At 36.2% G+C, this 20,464-nt stretch overlaps 1 protein-coding gene across 1 annotated transcript in view; it reads left to right on the top strand.

Moving 5' to 3' along the window:
• The first annotated feature begins 9,793 nt into the window (after positions 1–9,793).
• Positions 9,794–20,464, top strand: part of LOC124359953 — a 139,936-nt gene continuing 129,265 nt past the window's right edge. Inside the window, exon 1 of the mRNA XM_046813150.1 lies at positions 9,794–9,951. The gene's annotated coding sequence lies outside the window, so the exon portion shown is untranslated. The remainder of the gene's footprint in view (positions 9,952–20,464) is intronic.

Below are 20,464 nucleotides of genomic sequence, written 5' to 3'. Positions count from 1 at the left end.
TCATAAACGTGCAACACCTACAAAATTGCGTGCAAAGCAGAGCAGATATAAGAAACAATGTGGTCTAACTCTTACTATACATTGAAATATCATTATGAAACCTATATAAGTTGTCTTTTGACAAAAACAGGCTTCTCAGAGATGTGTATGTATGTAAATTTTCTTTATCAGGAAAGAGGCAAAATTGGTGCAAAAAATACAAATACCGGAGTAAATTAAAATGACCATAAATATACACTTTACACCCTATTCTATTGATCGTGGGAAGAAAGTAAACTTTGGCGTCGGAAATACAATTTACGCGATCCAGAAGTGCTCATACAGGTGAAAACGGGAAAATTGCGTGCAAAGCCGCGCGCGGGTAACTACTTGTAAGTTATATTTTTGCTTTAGGGAATTTAGAGTTAGTTCGAAACTGTTTTACTTTTATATTAACACAAGAACTGTTGATGTACAACAACACCAAGTGTATATAATGCCAGTTATCTGTCAAAACCTTTTTTGAGCCTTCATTCCTCGTGGAAATTATTCTCTAAGCCCATCATTAGACCACAGAGGATTCAATGTTCTAGCCAACCAAAAATGGCTACATCAATTATAACTTTTCGATCAGTATAATGGTCCTTCGCGGTAGTTCAGTGGCCGGTTGGATCAACTTCCTGAACAACGGTATCTCGGGGAACAGTGTGACGACTATCAGTCGGAGGTCAGGGGAAAACTAAACGAGTCATTAAGCAGCTCGTTGTAAATCACATGGTCAGGTGCAGATCTCTGTCATTAAGGACTTGTATTTCCGCAGGAAGTCAGTCGATCGTCGGGTGTCATTTACATGCCCACTTGGCCGCCATGCCTCGCGCCGCCGCGGCATAACCGATGCCCGACACTGCCACTCTACGGCCGAACACTACACTCTACACTCGACACTCGACAGCCACGGCATGCAGTTCTGCACAGTGTTCGCATTGTGAGATGTCACATTCACGCAGCAATTTATTTTCACTTGGAGGTTGTTGAGCTCGCGCTTGTAAATCGGCGGGAATTTATGATACCCAGTAATTTATAATGCACTTCATAGTCCGGCCAGGATTTATTACTTATAACCTTCCTAATAGAAATAGTTTGGAATTTAATCAAGGAAAGTGCACTGGCTATTTGAATGTTTAATTAAAACGCCATTAATTTTATTACACGCCAGGATTTACAGTCCGTTCGAGGGAACGTTTATATAAGAGTAAATCTCGAGTGTTTATTATGCATCGCTTGCCTTTAAGGTTTTAGCTCGTATTATTGGGAATGCTACTTAGAAAAGTATAAAAGCACGAATGAAATCCTACAACGTGCGTTTATTTAAAGTTTTACAACAGTTTTAGAGTAGACTTTTATGGTTATTCCATAAAATCTACATATTGGCAACACTATAACTTCCAATAGGGTTTTATGGAAATATTATTGTGACATCCTCAAACTGAACTTTTTATTGACCTTTGCAAATAAAAAAATTACATTTTTTATAAATATTGCAACACAAATCGTTATATATTAGAAACATAATATTTCAAGACAAGGGAAAAACGTTTTATATCTGATATTTCAATGAATCTGTTACTAGCATCATAGCAACAGCAATGGCCGATTCAGTGACTCGATATGTAAAAGCAATAAGAAATTTGATTATCATAATGCCTCTAATAATAACACCTTTCATTGTAGAGCACATCCATGTTTCTGGCAGTCGTTATTTTTTTGTTAAACATACTATAAGATGTATAAATTTAACATTATGTATCAAAGACTCACTTTGATAAGTAACTCATTACCTTTTAATCAACAGTTCTTCTTTAATTGAAAAATAAAACAAACTAATTTGATGATGTGTCTTTTATATTACACAGAGTATTTCGTAATACTGTCTCAGTAGTTACATGTGTGAAAGAGGAAGTACATGAGAGCACTTAACTGGAACAAAGTGTCTGCTATTTCCTATTCAGCTAAAGCAAAATTCCATCCGCAGATTGGTAGGAAATGTCAGGTCTATGTGTTGTCCACACGATGATGGCCGAACGAGCTGAGTTACAACTATAAATATTAGACTACCATCAAATCTCATACAGTAAAACATCAGTTGTAGGAATTATGACTTTTCCGTTAATTTCACTTAAAGAGAGTCATTTGACAACTAGAAAGAAAGTAATGAAAAAGATAACAAAAAAGACTTAAAATACCAAGATTTGTAGAATAATTCATTAAAATTCATTGTATACGAAATTGCATTTCTTATTCCTGTCTTTTTAATGTAAAGTAAGTATCGACAATATCAGAAATATGAAGTTTCTATAAAAACTCAAGTTGTAATGTTTGTTAGTACCATAGAGAAGTAGAGAGTTTGAGGTCTTTATAGTATGCTAATGTCTGCTTGCGCAACCAGTCCAGGTGCTTGATGGCGGGATTTCAAAGGACTAGATTATTCCACTCATTTTAAGACTAAGAGAAAAATCTATACTGGAATCTTCTGCTTTGTTTCGCTGAACTAAGACAGCTTTACTTCTTCATTTTGGTATTATCATTTGAAATAACAATATGTCTACGTTTAAATGCAAGACATACACGTCCAAATGATTTTAGGTCTAGTATACAGGTGTACATTCTTTCTTTATATTAAGCAGTTGACTGACTTAATGAAAAAAACATGTTAGAGTTTTTTAAAGACAATAATAGTAACAAACAAACTAAAAAACATATATAAATTATTCACAGCAATTTATTTTGAGGATAGTTTAATTCCTCCTGACACAGAAATTAACTGGCCCCGAAATTCTCTTGTTTCTAAGTATCCACCACTTGTTAACTCGTAACAACATTAGAAACTAATGGCTCCAGCTAATGGCTTTGTTTTACATGCCATTGATGTATTTAATGTTGTGATGTAAAATGTATTTATTATCACAACTTCTTACATAAACTCAATGTAGAACTACTATTTCCAATTCGACTTAAGTTCATTGTTTGAATATTTAATAGTTAAACTAAAAAATAACAGAACAAATAGTTGATCTCAATAATGAATCGTTATTCAGCAATAATTTGTACATTCGACTATTCAACTATGTTTTTTGAACAATTTGCTCGGTTGGTGAAGTAGTAATTTAAATAATGGGTAAGTATTTTAATAGTATTTTCACGTTCATACTATTAAAATAGTAAAAACCCTAATGATTCGGAGATTATTTATTATGATGCTTAAATTGCGTTATAATTAAGAACTCGTCCTAAATCTACAAAAGTTTCACTTTAGAAATGTCTCAATGTTAAATTGTTAAAAATATAATGATCTGGTAATACTAAAGGTTTACGATTTATATTTACATTTTATTTTTACGAGATTTTACATACAATTATATTTACAACACTTCATCAGTATGGAGACAGTGAAATCTAAGTTCCTGAATCGAAACATTTTTGTATTTGAGATGATTTCCTTTTTATAACACAGTTTGAAACTGTTTACCCATGTTGAAAGCTGAACCTCAATTGCGTAGCCGCAGTAAGTAGCGTCCTTTCTAGATAAAAAGTAATTCCAAAATTTATCCAGTTACATAATTACATAATAATGTTATAACATTTCATAAATGGCATATGAAGTTAAGAAGATAAAGTATACAAATTATTATTTCAATTTCACGTTACATTCATGTCAACTTTATATTTACATACAACAGTTATACTTTTTCAAGACTGAATCTTGTGTGTCGTCCCTAACGACGGGCATGAATGAATGAACTAGTGAACGGGTATGACATTTTTATTTCTTTTAGTTTGCTGTAAGAATACGGTTAGTTTACAAGAAAAGACATGACAAGAACTCTGAATCACAAACAGGCAACAAAAACTAATTCTATCACAATCACTGAAATAACAAACGTCTGATCAAACAAACCTCAAAAGAACCTCCGTCACAGCATCTGGTATGATTTTTCCAAGTCACTGCTAGTGGCCCTGGTCAGTTTTGTTTAACCCGACCGTTGTAATGCTCACATAATTACGTACCGATGCGTGGGAGAAAGTAATGAATATGAAAAAGGCGGCGGGTTAGATTTAGACTTTTGGAAAAATATCCTATTTCAGGCGCCTACTTCTGGGTAAAAAAACTGGAGGAGCCATACCGTGCGGACGTCTTCTCCAACAGCGGGTGCCATAAAAAGTGAGTCGTCGACGAGGCCTCTTAAACTGCTGGATATCGAGATCTCTATCTTCTGAAATGCCTTCTACTTGAACTTCTCGTCACGAACAATCCACTCATCTCCGGGAGGGTTCGCACAGTTGTAGATCCTGCGTGCTTTTTATAGCTGACATAACTCATCATTTATTAAATATTATGAAGTTAGGCCCACCCTAAAATGTAAGTTCCACAGATTTTATTGAAGGCTTTTATTAACTTAAAATGACTGTTAGATGTGTATTATTGATTCGTGTTGCATAAAATTACAGAAAGAATAAACACATAAGTCTCTGGATGTTTTTATAGCAAATTCCGGTGTTCAGACCTTTAACTGAACATTGCCCACATTATCGAATTATGTGACTGGTACTCATAATTAACCTGAGTAAGACTTCGAGGCTTAGATTGTCTTAATTCAATGCTCTATGATTACGATAAGGGTCCCTCTTATATTTTATCTAATAAAACGTAATTTCCCAGGGTGTAATCATTTTTATTAGTTAGGATACTAGTCTACTACTACTAAATCAGTTTTCAGACTCAAAAAAGGCACGGCCATATATAAGTAGCCTAAGTATGGCAAATATCCGTGGCAATCTTGTGAATGTTAATGATTAGAACTTTCACGGTTTAGAGTCAATATCTACCTAAAATACCTTACGTTTAAACGTTTATCGATCAAAGCATGGAAACTTTATTAATTATACCTAATTAATATTATAATGTGTCCCTTTGAATAAGCTGAAAATTTGCTACAATAACATTCGTTAATAAAAACAGATAAAAATGTGTGGAGTATTTCTTGAAAAAGTAAAAAGAATTGAGATCGCCGGATAAGAAAATAGTGTGGAAGAATGTGACAAAACATGAGGACGGGACATACTTGAACCTGATGTGTTGACTATTCAGACAGTTAGGATTTGTAATCGACGCGACGTGAGGCGGATGGATGGAAGAGGGTCATGAACGATGCAGGCAGGAGAACCGAATGACTGAGTGATCGGGTAAGTTGTCAGTGTCACAGAGCTATGATGTACAGACATGTCTGAGCTGAGGCCAGACCGGTGTCTGATGTACGTCGAGCCTCTGACTATGGCGTCACGACAGTCGCGTCCCGCCGATGACATAAGCTGTTATCTACTCAGCACCGTTTTGGGAGACCACGGCTCCTGTCCAAAGTCCGGTGCTGATGTACCTACGTCGAGCATAGTCTCGGACTATGGCGTCACGGCAGTCGCGTCTCGCCGATGACATTAGCTACTATCAACTCAGCACGGTATTGGGAGGCCACGGCTCCTGTCCACAAGTCCGGTGCTGATGTACCTACGTCGAGCCTAGTCTCGGACTATGGCGTCACGGCAGTCGCGTCTCGCCGATGACATTAGCTGTTATCAACTCAGCACGGTATTGGGAGAACACGGCTCCTGTCCACAAGTCCGGTGCTGATGTACATACGTCGAGCCGAGTCTCGGACTATGGCGTCACGGCAGTCGCGTCCCTCCAGTGACATTAGCTACTATCAACTCAGCACGGTATTGGGAGAACACGGCTCCTGTCCACAAGTCCGGTGCTGATGTACCTACGTCGAGCCGAGTCTCGGACTATGGCGTCACGGCAGTCGCGTCCCTCCAGTGACATTAGCTACTATCAACTCAGCACGGTATTGGGAGGCCACGGCTCCTGTCCACAAGTCCGGTGCTGATGTACCTACGTCGAGCCGAGTCTCGGACTATGGCGTCACGGCAGTCGCGTCCCGCCGGTGACATTAGCTGTTATCAACTCAGCACGGTATTGGGAGAACACGGCTCCTGTCCACAAGTCCGGTGCTGATGTACCTACGTCGAGCCGAGTCTTGGACTATGGCGTCACGGCAGTCGCGTCCCGCCGGTGACATTAGCTGTTATCAACTCAGCACGGTATTGGGAGAACACGGCTCCTGTCCACAAGTCCGGTGCTGATGTACATACGTCGAGCCGAGTCTTGGACTATGGCGTCACGGCAGTCGCGTCCCGCCGGTGACATTAGCTGTTATCAACTCAGCACGGTATTGGGAGAACACGGCTCCTGTCCACAAGTCCGGTGCTGATGTACCTACGTCGAGCCGAGTCTCGGACTATGGCGTCACGGCAGTCGCGTCCCGCCGGTGACATTAGCTACTATCAACTCAGCACGGTATTGGGAGAACACGGCTCCTGTCCACAAGTCCGGTGCTGATGTACCTACGTCGAGCCGAGTCTCGGACTATGGCGTCACGGCAGTCGCGTCCCGCCGGTGACATTAGCTGTTATCAACTCAGCACGGTATTGGGAGGCCACGGCTCCTGTCCACAAGTCCGGTGCTGATGTACCTACGTCGAGCCGAGTCTCGGACTATGGCGTCACGGCAGTCGCGTCCCGCCGGTGACATTAGCTGTTATCAACTCAGCACGGTATTGGGAGAACACGGCTCCTGTCCACAAGTCCGGTGCTGATGTACCTACGTCGAGCCGAGTCTCAGACTATGGCGTCACGGCAGTCGCGTCCCGCCGGTGACATTAGCTGTTATCAACTCAGCACGGTATTGGGAGAACACGGCTCCTGTCCACAAGTCCGGTGCTGATGTACCTACGTCGAGCCTAGTCTCGGACTATGGCGTCACGGCAGTCGCGTCCCGCCGGTGACATTAGCTGTTATCAACTCGGCACGGTATTGGGAGAACACGGCTCCTGTCCACAAGTCCGGTGCTGATGTACCTACGTCGAGCCTAGTCTCAGACTATGGCGTCACGGCAGTCGCGTCCCGCCGGTGACATTAGCTGTTATCTACTCGGCACGGTATTGGGAGGCCACGGCTCCTGCCCGCAGGTCCGGTGCTGATAACTCACACCTCATGGAGTGCCCGCCATTCGGGAAGAGCAATGGGTTTTAGAAAGGAGGGGGTGACAGCTCTATTAGAGGAGTCACTTTTAGTGTTTCTCAGAAGCCACCTGTTTTGGGGCGTTCATGTCTCCACGTCACTCGGCCCGAATTTATCAGAATAGATCTCTTGTAACTTTCTCTAATATTCTTATGGTATTAACGTTTGTACTAAATTATCAGATAGTCTGGCTTTATAAAACTCACTTAAAAAGATGTTAATTGTGGAACTAATGAATGTGGTTTAGAAAGATTTACAATTATTGCCAAGCAGAAACCGTTTACGTCTGAAATATTAAACCAAAGACGGTAATAAGCATTCAGTTGATCGGAAAACGTCTTTAGCTCTAAAGACGAGTAGTGTATTAAGAAGCAATAAAATAAAATAAGGTGCATTGATTGGTTAGTTTTGTAATGGGCGTTAAAACCATTAAACTTCGTTTTAATTAGTTTATCATGTGCAGTGATGTCGGGCGGATTATTATATAGCACATAAATTATCAACATGTCGTTATGCCCACATATGAAACGCTTTCGAGCTTAGAGCAATAATACAGTTTTTTTATATTAGATATAGAAGATAATATTATTGTAGTATGTGCACAATACTTTGAATGTTAACTTTGATAGCACTTTGAGGAAGAGAGCCAAACGAATTTTTCTTCTTAAATCAGCATTTAATAATTTTGTACATATAATTTATCAGTCTAATGGGAAGGTAAATTATAAAAGAGGGTTAGCTAACTTTATTCTCATATCGAGAGGCAAATTTGTTACACATTTCAAAATAAAAATTCCTAATTTTTGCTTGAATAACGAAAAATATATCAAATTAATTTTAATTCAAGTGATTTATTATTAAGAATAACTATTTTTAACTTATGCAGACAATATATATTTATTCTAGAATTACGTCTAATAATAATGGTTGAGCTTTATTATCGGTAAGGTTTAGTCCGTTTTAGCGTGTGTCGAAACGATTGTCCCCAGACCGATCACGACTCAGTCGTGACACTGACCATTATCATAGATTATGTAAGTCTAATCTCTTAATCAGAGCGTCGAGGAATATCCCTTGTTTCCGATTATATCAAATTTTAAGAAGTATTTGGCATTTATGTTTTTTGTTCCTTTTAAACAATGTAATTTGAGATTGTTTTAAAGTTTTATCCACACCCTAAGGTAAACATTCAATTCCATGGTTGCTTAATGGAATTATTTTTCAAAACGTGCTTGCATTTTCGTGTTACTTAGAATGTAACAATTTTTGCCGTAAACACACGAAACATAACATTAGAGTTTTAAATTATACACCATAATAGAATTCAAAGTTTTACAGCAACTTTGACTATAGTATATTTTAAACAAGTCAGGTTTGAAATATATTCGAATATTCAGTAAATCCCACTGGGCATTCTTTATTCATTCCAATGCCATGACCACGACATACATAACAAGCTTAAGGTCTAATGAAGCAACTCATAGAACTAATTTTTTTCAAGTACCGTACATGCGACCAGGTAAATCGAAAACTAAGTTATGATTATAATTTAGGTATTCGAAATTTATAATATGTTTTAAACAGTAATCTGATAAATTTAGGTGAATGATATCTAAACGTTTTACACAGTAATTTTTACAATAAAATAAATATTAGTAATAATAGTACTCATTGTAAAACCAAACACAAAGTGTATTGCACATTTACATGAGTTTTAACTGCATAATTTTTGTGGGGAGAAATTATGATTATTTTGCCGATATGTATTTTTGTATTTTGTTGCTTTCTGTTTCGTAATTATATTTGTCTGTGGAATGCAGCTGTTGATTGTGTTTATATTTACACATGTCTCTCATATAGCTTCTAATTTGAATACAAATTCTTTATTATATGATCACCTTTTAATTTTTCAAGAGTATTTTACTTTGAAATATTCCATTTGAGAGAGGTAACTTGCGAAACCTGCTCTGCTAGCTCACTAAATCGTGTTAGATTTGTGTTACTATAGAGTTATGTATGGTTAAAATCTATTATTTTAAATATCCGGAATATGGCTGTTGTATGAAATGTCTGTTCGTTAATATATTTTCTTTTAGGTTAAAAGTGAATGTACTTACTTCTTAAACACGTTTTATTTAAAGAATTTAAAGATCTGTCCAATAACGACCTTGTCATGTTTTTACGGAGCATGAATAAAACGTAAGCTATGAGTGTGTGGTACAACAAGTGTGAGCAGTGGAGTTTGGACAGTATATAGCTCGATTACGAAGTATATTTCTCCAGACAAACGAATGGTGATGACTGCACACCTGATCTGCCCTATTATACCTACCCGGGTTCCCACACGGCGGCGCGGCGCGGCGCGAGAATCACATCACTCCAGCACTCCACATACCGCACGTTTCCCTCACTCTTGACACTTCTCGGACCTTCATTAATTAGAATCGTGTTTCCGATGCAGATGCAATTTCGCGGGCGAGGCCAGAGGGGAGTTAATTAGAGTGGGTGGGGGATGTGTCAGGAGGTATAACCCGGGCCAATTATCACCTCAGCTCGCGGTGATCGGCGGCACAAAGACGGCGGCTGGCGGCGCGGCGCGACTCGGCGGTGCGGTGAGCGGAGCGGAGCGGGGCGCTGGGCCACCTAGGAGACGTGACGTCAGGGGCCGGCCTGGTGGCGATCACCTATGTAGACGGCCAAACGGGTTTAGTGCCGGGCAGTGAGAGCCACGGGTCGGTGTAGTTGTGTCTGTGCCGTGCGCGCGCGCGTGTGTGTTGTGTGTGCCATGTGCAGTCCTCCATGGTGACAGTGACAGTGACATCCACTGTCTCTCCGCACCGAGTAAGTCTGCTCACTATCAATATTTCTACATATTGTATAACTTTATTGGAACACTAAACGCACGATTTTGCACGTACTCTATTAATTTAAAAACGAAATATTTTAGCTTGAGACGTGTTACAATTTTGTCCAAAGACTTGGTGTAAAACATTAGTTTCTACTACAAAACTAACACAATTATTGAATAAAAAAAGAAAAAAAAAATACTCTATTGTATTCGTATATTGAACTTTCTAAGTATTTTAATATGTAAAGGATATATTACACATTAATTCTGATGTTTACCAGGCTATACACATTTAAATGTCCACCCATTACAAGATTGGAGTTGTAAACAGTTAGTATAAAGGAATATTTATTTTGAGTTATATTTCTGTCACGTGGCTATTGGCACTTCAAAGTTCTGTTAGTAAAATACTATAAATTACAATGAAAAGTTTGTAAATTTATATCCGAGTGCGAGGATATCTGTTTAGTTTATCTGTTAGAAACCATGTGACAGACTATGTCAAATAAAGAGGATGAAACAAGACTAAAATATGTAAACACAGCCAAAATATTCAGCCCGGAATGATCTCAAGTCGTATCAGTAAAACCGACACTTTATTGACACTTCAGCTCCGAATGAGACTGACGGAATAAACAGGATTCGGAGTCTTTTCTGGATCTGGACTCTTTAGAAGAGCGTGACATTTTACATTTTGAAAGCACCTATCCCAAAAACTCATTTCGGGCCACCACCTGCCCGTGAAGAAGCTCGACAGTGTCAGTAGGAATTGTTTAGAGAGGTGATAAAGAGTGATAAGACGGTGGTGGTGTGACAGCGGCGTTTGGGTGGTCCCCCGCTGCGTTGGGCCGGCCTGCCGCAGTCGTGTGTACCGTACACGAACACCAAACACTGCTATTGACATACGGCCGCCCGGCCACCACAGTCAATAGCAAATTATCCTTGTAATGTGGTGCAGTGACGGGATCACACACGTCTGCTGGTTGCTGCCCCATTGTCATTGTACAGTGCCTGTTAGTTACAGCCGGTGACGTTCGGTAGTCTCGGAAGAAAATAATAGAATAAGCTAATATAATTTCTCGATGTGTGTAAATATGAGCATACGAGTACTTAAAGATCAGGAAAATACACCCAAAGTATTCATTAACCAACAACTTAACACTTTTCCTTCGCTTGTTTTTACGAGATCTGTCAAACCAACCGTTAAAGTCTCCAACATAAGGCAGGAGCGATTGCTCTTTTAGTCGCATCAGCTACTGCATATTTATGTGTCATGAATACCTTCACGCTTCGTGCTTTCAGGAGTTTTCTTTGTTCAGTTCCTGATGAAATAATCACACAACTTACTTTTATACTTAATTAAAGAAAATTAGATTTGAAGAATGTTCTTGAGACTAAAACTACCACATTTTCTAATTTGTTATAACATTTGCTGCACCCACTGGAAATAATACGGTTAATACCAGTCTAATATTTTTCACATGTCATCAGTATTGCTAATAGACTAGGCTGTGAGCTATCTTTTTTCCAAAATATTGAATAGCCTTGCTTTTGTCTTAATTTCTAATTTAGTTAAATGCTTGGGTTTTATAGGTAATACCAGGTAACATGAATATTCTATTGCAATTGTTTAAGACTCATTACGTTACTATATACAAATTTACAGAGTTTAACATGATGTATCAATGCTACGCGTTTATAGTAAAACATTGTGTCTTTGTAATTTATACGAAATAACAGAGAAAATTCCAAAATCGAAATGTTGTACACAGGCCCAACGGTTTTATACTGAAAAGCTTAAATTTGTGTATCCTACTTCAACAACAAAGTTTCTTGATTTTTAATTATTAAACTTAGAGATAAACCTAAATTGAAACTAACTGTTCTTCAGTCATATTTCACCCTTATTATTAAACGAGGTTGCAGGCACACTTGAACAAATTTTAAAATGAATATAATAACCTTATTTTGAAAGTACATATTGACTAGGAATAGTTGGAAAAGCACATTGCGCAAAATATTAAAAATACAGTACAGCATTCAATAAAATGAATAAACTCAGCAAATGCTTTTATATTACCACTTGTTAATAGAAGTAAACTAAATTTACGATAAATATACAGTATCGAAACTACTTTACAGGAAACATTACCGTGTTGGCCACAGTAGGCAATTACTAATTCTTATATATCTGTTCATCTCTGTCTCAATAATATATATGTATAAGTGTATATAAGTGTATATATAAGTGTGTATAAGTATATATATATATATATATATATATATATATATATATATATATATATATATTTTATTGAGACAGGATACATATTATTTCTCATTAAAATCGAGAAAAAAGTGTAGCTCGATCGTTATGCGCAGGTAAACTAAGTTTTAAAAGATAATACATTGATGTGAAATACATAAGTTATGCGTATTTTAATGGAACTTAGAAGGGTAGGTGAGAATAGTTAGTATTCTGGATTAAAACAATGTATATACTTATATTAAAACCCACATTCTATTATAAATATTCATGAATAGTAATGAAATTGAGTAATTATCGTATTGTACTTCCGTAAGTCAAAATAGTAACTTTAAATACAAAATAACTATCTGATTATAATATCTTAAGAATAATTTTAACTTAGGTATTATAATTTGTCCTTGATTTAAAAAATCTAGGAGTTATCAGAAAAAGAGAATGAGTTCTAGAATTTTGTGATATGATGACATCTAAACGTATATTAAAACGTATAGTAATTAAAATAATTGACGAGACAAAAGGATTGAAAAATATAAATTTTATCTATCCTAACAGATACGACGAAGCTATTAAAAGTTTCTATTTAGCTGACCCTTAATTTAATATTATTTAGGTATATAACCAACTGACATGAACTGTATATTGTATGAATAATTCGGTCAAATATCCATATATACACATGTAAAAGATTTAACTATGCCTATATTTTAAGGATTCTGAGATGAAGTATTCGGAGGAAAAGACTATGTTAGTTCACCTTGAATGTCTTGATTTATGTCCAAGTAATTGATCAAACAAAATCTAATAAGAATTAAACACAAACGACCTAAATCTAGTGGCAGTCGTTTTATAGTCTACAAAAAACTGGTTAAGTACGAAAACCGAATAAAATTAAAACAAACCTAGCAGTCAATTAAGTCTTTCATAAACGTAACAACAAAAGAAGTGAGGCCACTTTTTGAAGTCCTGATCTTCCAGGCGTTAAAGGATGCAAGGTTAGCGTTTTCAAAACTACCATTACTTAAGATCTCTGAAATATTAAAAGATTCTTTGTTTTAAGTTTGTTTTTGACTATGGCAGGATTGTGAAGGGAACAGGATTTCTCCGAACATATGCCATCGTTCAGTAATACAAATAATCAGTAACACTACGTTTCGAGATCTGCATCAGGTAAATAAATAACTTAACACATTATTACAAACTAGGTTAAAATAAATAAATAAGAGAGTTGTGACACACATAAGTCAGGAATCACAACCACTATGTTGTGTGTCAACTTCACTAACTCTAAAACATGCACTTAATAAAAACAAAACACAACACTAATTATTCAAACTGAACTAAAGAATACACGTCTGACCAGAGGCCAATAGTAAATGGTAAATGATTGCCTATTGTGCCTTGTTTTCTGTTGATGAAGAGATCAGACCGCAGATCTCGAAACGTAGTGTTACTGATTTTTGTATCACTGAACGATTGCAAATATTAAGATAATTCGTTATCCTAGCTGAAATGTAGGATGGCACACAAAGTGGTGTCCATAACCTTACACACATACAGTGACATGGCATATGTCGCAGAGGTGGGGATTCAACCTCCTCCTCCAAATTTTCTTAAATCATCTTAGGAATGCTGGGATGCTACCCATCATTAAGCTGAGAATGGTCGTTCGGGACTGATGAAGTGAGACAAGAGATATAAAACATTGGGTTTTTTTTAACAGCTATTACAAATCTAAGAACTCCAAGGAACATATAAACATCGATATTAAGATGTTCAACGATACATATGAAAATGAAATATGCCTTTATTTAAGAGGCACCACATCCTCATCTGCCATCTTTTTACATCTGGTACCACTATTAAAGTTTCTGACTTTTCGAGTCATTGTAGTAGAATATTAAGGAGTACAAAAATTGAATTTTATGCTAATAACAAATACTGACCTATGTAATAAAAGTGTCCACAAGGTTTGTGGCAAAAGACACTTCACGTTGGACCTAGCTTGTTAAAGTAAATTTAATCTAACAGTTTTAATAGAACTAAAGCCCGCCATAATTTAGATGAAGTTCGGTTTATCTAAAGTAAGAGACATTTCTGTATATTAATATACACGTGACTACCAAGGCAAAATGCACATAATCAATATAGATGGTCCCATGATTCATATTATTGGACCTCATCAGTTTTTATATTGAGTTTTTGCATATCAACAGTAAAAAGAAATAAAAAGACAGATCGATCAGTCTTTGACGAAAATAATGAGCTTATTACCAACTTAAAATGTCAATAAAATAGTTTTTATCACATGAAAAGTAACTATTCATTCTGAAAACCCCTAGATTACCAAATCCAAAAATAAATATGCCTCAACATATATTTTAATATATCATTTAACGATATTACTGGAAGTAATTAATAATCAACATTAATCCCGGGTTTGAATTTGATGAAGAATCTTTGATAAGTATTCAAATGTGAAGTACTCATTTCTACACAATTTGAATACACTATCTGGAAAATAATCTGATGGAAACATATTTTTGTAAACATATTTAGACGGCACTTTCGACAAAAACACATATAAGAAGCTAAATGCGGGGTATGCATTTTGGAATACCTATATTCAAATGGGAAATATACGAAATTGACTTTGAGGACTTAATGAGTATCTAATCTACTAAGACACAATCTAAACCATTTGTTGTTACCTCAAATAGATTAAAAATGTATGAATCATTAATATTTTTATTCTCACTAATTAAGTGTTTTTAAAAGTCGAGATATTTGGGTTATATTTATTAAACAAGCTACTATTACTGTTGTGTAGCAAATATGTAAATTATGTGATAGACTATAAACTCCCCTGATCCCTTCGTTGACCATTCCCAGCTCGCTTTTTGTAGTTCCTCTAACGTCAGTACTGCATAGAAAGGTAGACAATACACAGCTATAATATACTGGTATATTAAAAGTTTGACACGTGGACGATAAATTTCAGTGTATTTACTTCACTCCTATGTTCAAGACCACATCTCAAGAATCATTTAACCTTTATTCCAATAAGTAAAATGAATGTCTAAAATGTCAATAAAAAACCTTAATAAAAGTCAATAGATTAAGGATGATGAAAATGATTTTTGAGGTGTGTTGACTTTATAATGAAAATCAAGGTAACTTCAAATTAACAGTGTACTACAGTGGCCAGTGCCGCTGGTAGAACCGACAATCGGAACAAATCCATCTCTGGGATAAATTATAACTAAAACAAGTTTCTGCTAGGTTCATTTTGTAGTTGGTTATCACTCTTTAACGTTTTATAAAAGTGTTGAGTAGTTTTAAGACTAAGGTTGTTCATGGAGGTGCATTTGGTTTTCTGTATAAATATTTATTTACATATTTTTAACATACATTTTAAAGCCAGGATGGTTGAAAAATGTTCATCACATTAGGTATATTTCCTTTTTAATTTTTTTCAGAAGCATATTGTAATCAGAAACAAATAAAAAAATGTTATTAAATTTAGGTGCTCCTCACAAACGAGCTCTTTCTATCAAACTACACCAATCGTTGACAGGCGGTAACTGGTAAATGAACCACGGACAATCAGCTCGGTAATGAAAATGACTGCATTAGACGCAAGAAAGGATGCAGTTACCGTAAGTGTGGCGACCTCGTCATGAAGGAGGGGTAGTCCCGGCAGAGCTAGCGCTGCGGTGTGGCGGCACGGGGGAATTGTCGAACACAATAACCCATATTTTACATCGAGTCTTGTTCAATTGTGGGATTGTCGATAGTATTTGCATTTTAAGTACTGTCGATTACCGGGAGAGGCAACATCGTCGTGAAACCGAACGAAATAAAAGTACTTAACGACGATATCGACACATAAATAACCGACGGCGGGCAGTAAACTGGCCATTGCGCCGATCGCCGTTTGTTTTGCCCAATGACTGGACGCTAATGGTTTATAAACAGTACTCTTCAATTAGTGAGGCATCCTAGTGGCACTCTAGTAGACGGTAGAAATGCCTTATACAGTATAACGTAATGAGGCTTAATTTTAGAGCCGTTTAACCTTAGCAATTTGGTTTTTAAATTAAGGAAGATGGCTGGTTACCTTTAACATGTATTTTATAAGTACTATTTATAGTATGCAATGAAAGCCATCTTAATGTATATAAATTGCAAATTTTTATCATTTACAGACAAATTAATGTATGGGATGGTCCAAGTTTACGGCGAGACGGAAAGACATACGGACATTTAAAATATCTTTAAACAGTTTTACACAACATTCCAGAAACGACTACACAGTGTTGACAATTGTAAATTCGAATGCATGCCTTTTAACGTATTATTGTTCGACTACATTGAAGCATCTTTAACACTTTAATTTACAACTCTAGATTAGGCCTATTATAGATACTCTTAATAGTCTTCTATAAAAAAGTGCTTGATGGCGTTTACTTTAATTTTCCAAGAAATATTGTTTTACTTAAACTTTATAGTATTCTGAGCTTTGGAACACGACAGGTTATATGGGCCTACAATTAGTTCTATGTTTTAACAATTTTTAATTTAAAGTGCTAACTACTTAATCTGGAACTTCGAGCTCTAAAAGTTTACCAAAATATAAATGTGTGTTGTGTACCAGTTTACAAAATGGTTCTAAATCAATATTGTAATTAATTCCTAAATTAAACTGTGCAATATAAAATTAATATGAAAATCTTAGTCGGTAATAAAATGTTTTTTTTAGGTTTGGTGATAGTCTTGCCATTCAAGAGGCTTCACGATGCAATACACTAAAGCTTTCAAGTACTTGCTTGTGTGAATTTACAGTATATTACTTTATTGCGGTATACTCAATCAACCACCAGCAATGTCCAGAGGAGACAACAAGATTTCGCACTTAGAAGATAAACACAAGTTAATACTAAGTGCCATTAACCTGTCAGATGACAATGTACCCTATAGATTAGCCAAGGTCGTTATGCTAAATGCAGTCGGATACGCGTATGCAATATGCAATATGCATATGCAATGCAGTCAGTCAGCTGTCCCGTGTAATGGCTCAATTCATTTGTTCTCACTTACAATACCGCTCTATCGCAACCAGATATCTTAACTGCCCTTAACTATCCAATTCGAGGCGACGTGATTGCCTTGAAGTTTAATAAGTGGTACGTCGTTCAGTCCCGCGACCCACTTTCGAAATGAGCAAATCGAATATCGTGGACAACGTTGCGGATGTTACTGTCCGAGGCGTCGAATACTTTCATATTCATATTTGATAACCTAACGTACATTACGTAATGGCAATGATTGGATTTTGGGTGACAACATTGCCACAACTTTAATTAAGTGTTTTTATAAAGATGTTGTGTAAAAAGGGTATTTATGCTGTGAGGTACGTCATACGGCATTGCTACTCTCAGTCAGTGTTTTTGAAACAAACTATTTGTGTAAGTTCTGAGGTATTATAGGACTAACAAAGATAATCTATTTTATTTAATAACACAATTGGATGCGATCTATAACCTTCTATGTTTCAAAACTTACTAATCCACGAAGGTATAAAAGTAAACCTGTCTTTTGGTTAAAAGCCATCATTTTCATGTCGGAAAATATGCTCTCCATAACCCGTCCAGTTTGGAGTAAAATATGTCCAGTAAAATACATCACAGTTTTAAGACATCGGTTTTAGAAAACATATCATTATTTCAGAAAAATATTAAGACGGATTTACTTTCCATCATACAGACATATACCATCTCACAAACAATTGCAGTGAGCCTTTCTGAACTTATTTATTTCGGTTACTTTACGTAAGCGATAAGTGTTAAAATTATTGATAAGTCCATCACTTGAGAAGCTGCTACAGAATTATATTTAAGGTGCAGGGATGTAATGGTCCTTTGTGAATGTATGCGTGCGTTCTGTATTCCACATCAATCTTTCTGTAGATTACACTAACCGTAATCAATTGCTCAAGATAATAGTCTACCTATAAATAAAATAAAATAATTATCGGCCCTTTCTTTTCAGATGGAAAAAGTATAAGAAACTAAACCTACTACTTGTAAAACCCTTTTCTTTCTCTTATTTTTTCTTTATTACCTTTCGTATATCACGAACAATTTAAAACCTCACCTGATGAAGAGGATAAATTTCAATCCTCGAAATTATGTGTATACATGTTGTAACAAATATCGGTGGTATATGCCTGAAACCCTATCGTCCTTTGAAAACTTCATTCCTCATTAACAAACTTTAAACAAAGAATTGTTTGAGATGTATGAATGTTAAATGAACGCGTTGAAAGCCTCTAGATAGATGAGTTTGATCGAATATATTTCGTGGTGCAGTGTAAAGTTTTAATCCTTTCAGAGCAGAATAAAGTCCATGCAATTTCATTGGTCGAGATCAAAGGTTAATTCTGAATAAATAATTCAAATTTCTCCGGATTTTGAAATAAATTGTCCACGAATAAAAACGGATTCACCTTTTCTAGTTTTATTGAAATGGAAAAGATATTTTCTTAGAATCCGACTCATGTACAACGTATTTAGTAACATTAGGGAAGGCAGGTGCGATATAAAACAACGAACTAACTGTACGTTTGTAAGAACAGTAGAGATGCACGTGTATTGTAGTATACACATAAATTGGGCTTCGGTAAGAAAATATTTTAAAAACTGTTACTTTATGTTAAACTAGTTTTGAGTTCTTTAAAAACATAAACATATTTTCTCAAAGTATAATGTTGAATCTTGTGAAATACAGATATTCTGTGTTTGGGAGTTATATATTGAACACAACGTACACAACATGTAGTATTGTTCTTTCTTACATCAATTTGTATACTTATCATGTTTCAGGCCATGTGTTTCATTACATTAGTAAAAGTTTCCAAAAGAATTTGGATGATACGATTTCAAGTGAGATTTTTAAACGATAGTATCTAAATACAAATAGATGACCTTTTACATTCAGACTTAGATATTTAAATGTCCATACAGATCTTCAGGTTTCATTGGATTCAATCGTTCTTTACGAGTTCCCACGATTTTAGCTATTAACCTGATCGGTATTTAATGTAAGTTTAACGTTCCAGAGTAAATATGAGAGTAAATTGTGAGCAAGTACCATCAAAATATCGGCACCACAAAACCGGCTCATATCCTGCCGTGTAATGGGTTCGATCATAACTTTCCTGCATTCGTATGCAAACCGGACCTGCTCGCATGGCCGTCGTTTGATTATGCAAGTACATCGCTGCACTCTACCCTCTATAGCCCCAATAAAATCCCCACATAGACCGCTTGGGTAAACAAGAATTTATAATGAACCGATGTTGCACTCTACAGTTCGTTACAAAGATTTATCCACACTTTATGTTCTAGTATAATAAGAACTGAACTTTGTCAGTGATGAAATAATAAGTTTCACGATTTCTGAGCATCAATGTTTATATAAAAAATTAATGTCATAGATTTTTAATCAACTGTTTCCTCTAGAAGATGTAGACCTATTTCTTGTGTTAATATTTTATCTTAGCAGTTCATTTTTAAATTCAATGTGAAACCCAAAGAGTATGTGAAATAAATATTACTGGTATCTAATTTGGAATAAACGATTATATATTAAAACGAAATTATTAACATAATTTTCTGAATTCCAAGTGTAAATCTCGAATTCGTTATTACCACTATCAGGCTGACTTAAGATTATAGTGATATATTCCATTCGACTCACCTGGTTATGTAACACTTAAAAATTTGTTAATATAGAACAAACCAGCATTTTGATTAAATTTGGGAAATAGGATAACTTTGAAATAATAATATAAACTACAATTAGCTGACATTGTATGTCGTTTGGAAACTAAGCGCTACAGTGAACAAAGATGTATCACCACTTAAATTACAAGCGCCGAGATTGCAGAACAGTAAAATCCTGGCAGCACCTAATTAAAGGAATGTACCAACTGATAAGATTGTACGAGAATCCAGTCACTTGTGCAGACTTATCAACGAGATACATGTAAATGGTGCGAGGTGCCTTGCCATCACTTAGGAGCGCGATCCTACACTACTAGGCGAGCCTGCCACTATAAAGTTTAACTGCTCAAGTGTTGGCAGCATCCATAAATCAGCTTGTCTGCCTCTAACGTTTTAATCCCACAGTACAAGAGTGTCTAGTTCACCTCCAGTTCCATAAAACGGATGGAGGTT

Source organism: Homalodisca vitripennis, chromosome 1, assembly GCF_021130785.1.
Source record: "Homalodisca vitripennis isolate AUS2020 chromosome 1, UT_GWSS_2.1, whole genome shotgun sequence".
Classification (NCBI taxonomy): Eukaryota; Metazoa; Arthropoda; class Insecta; order Hemiptera; family Cicadellidae; genus Homalodisca; species Homalodisca vitripennis.
The sequence above is the reverse complement of the archived record's forward strand: the minus strand, read 5'-3'. Positions and strand labels throughout refer to the sequence as shown.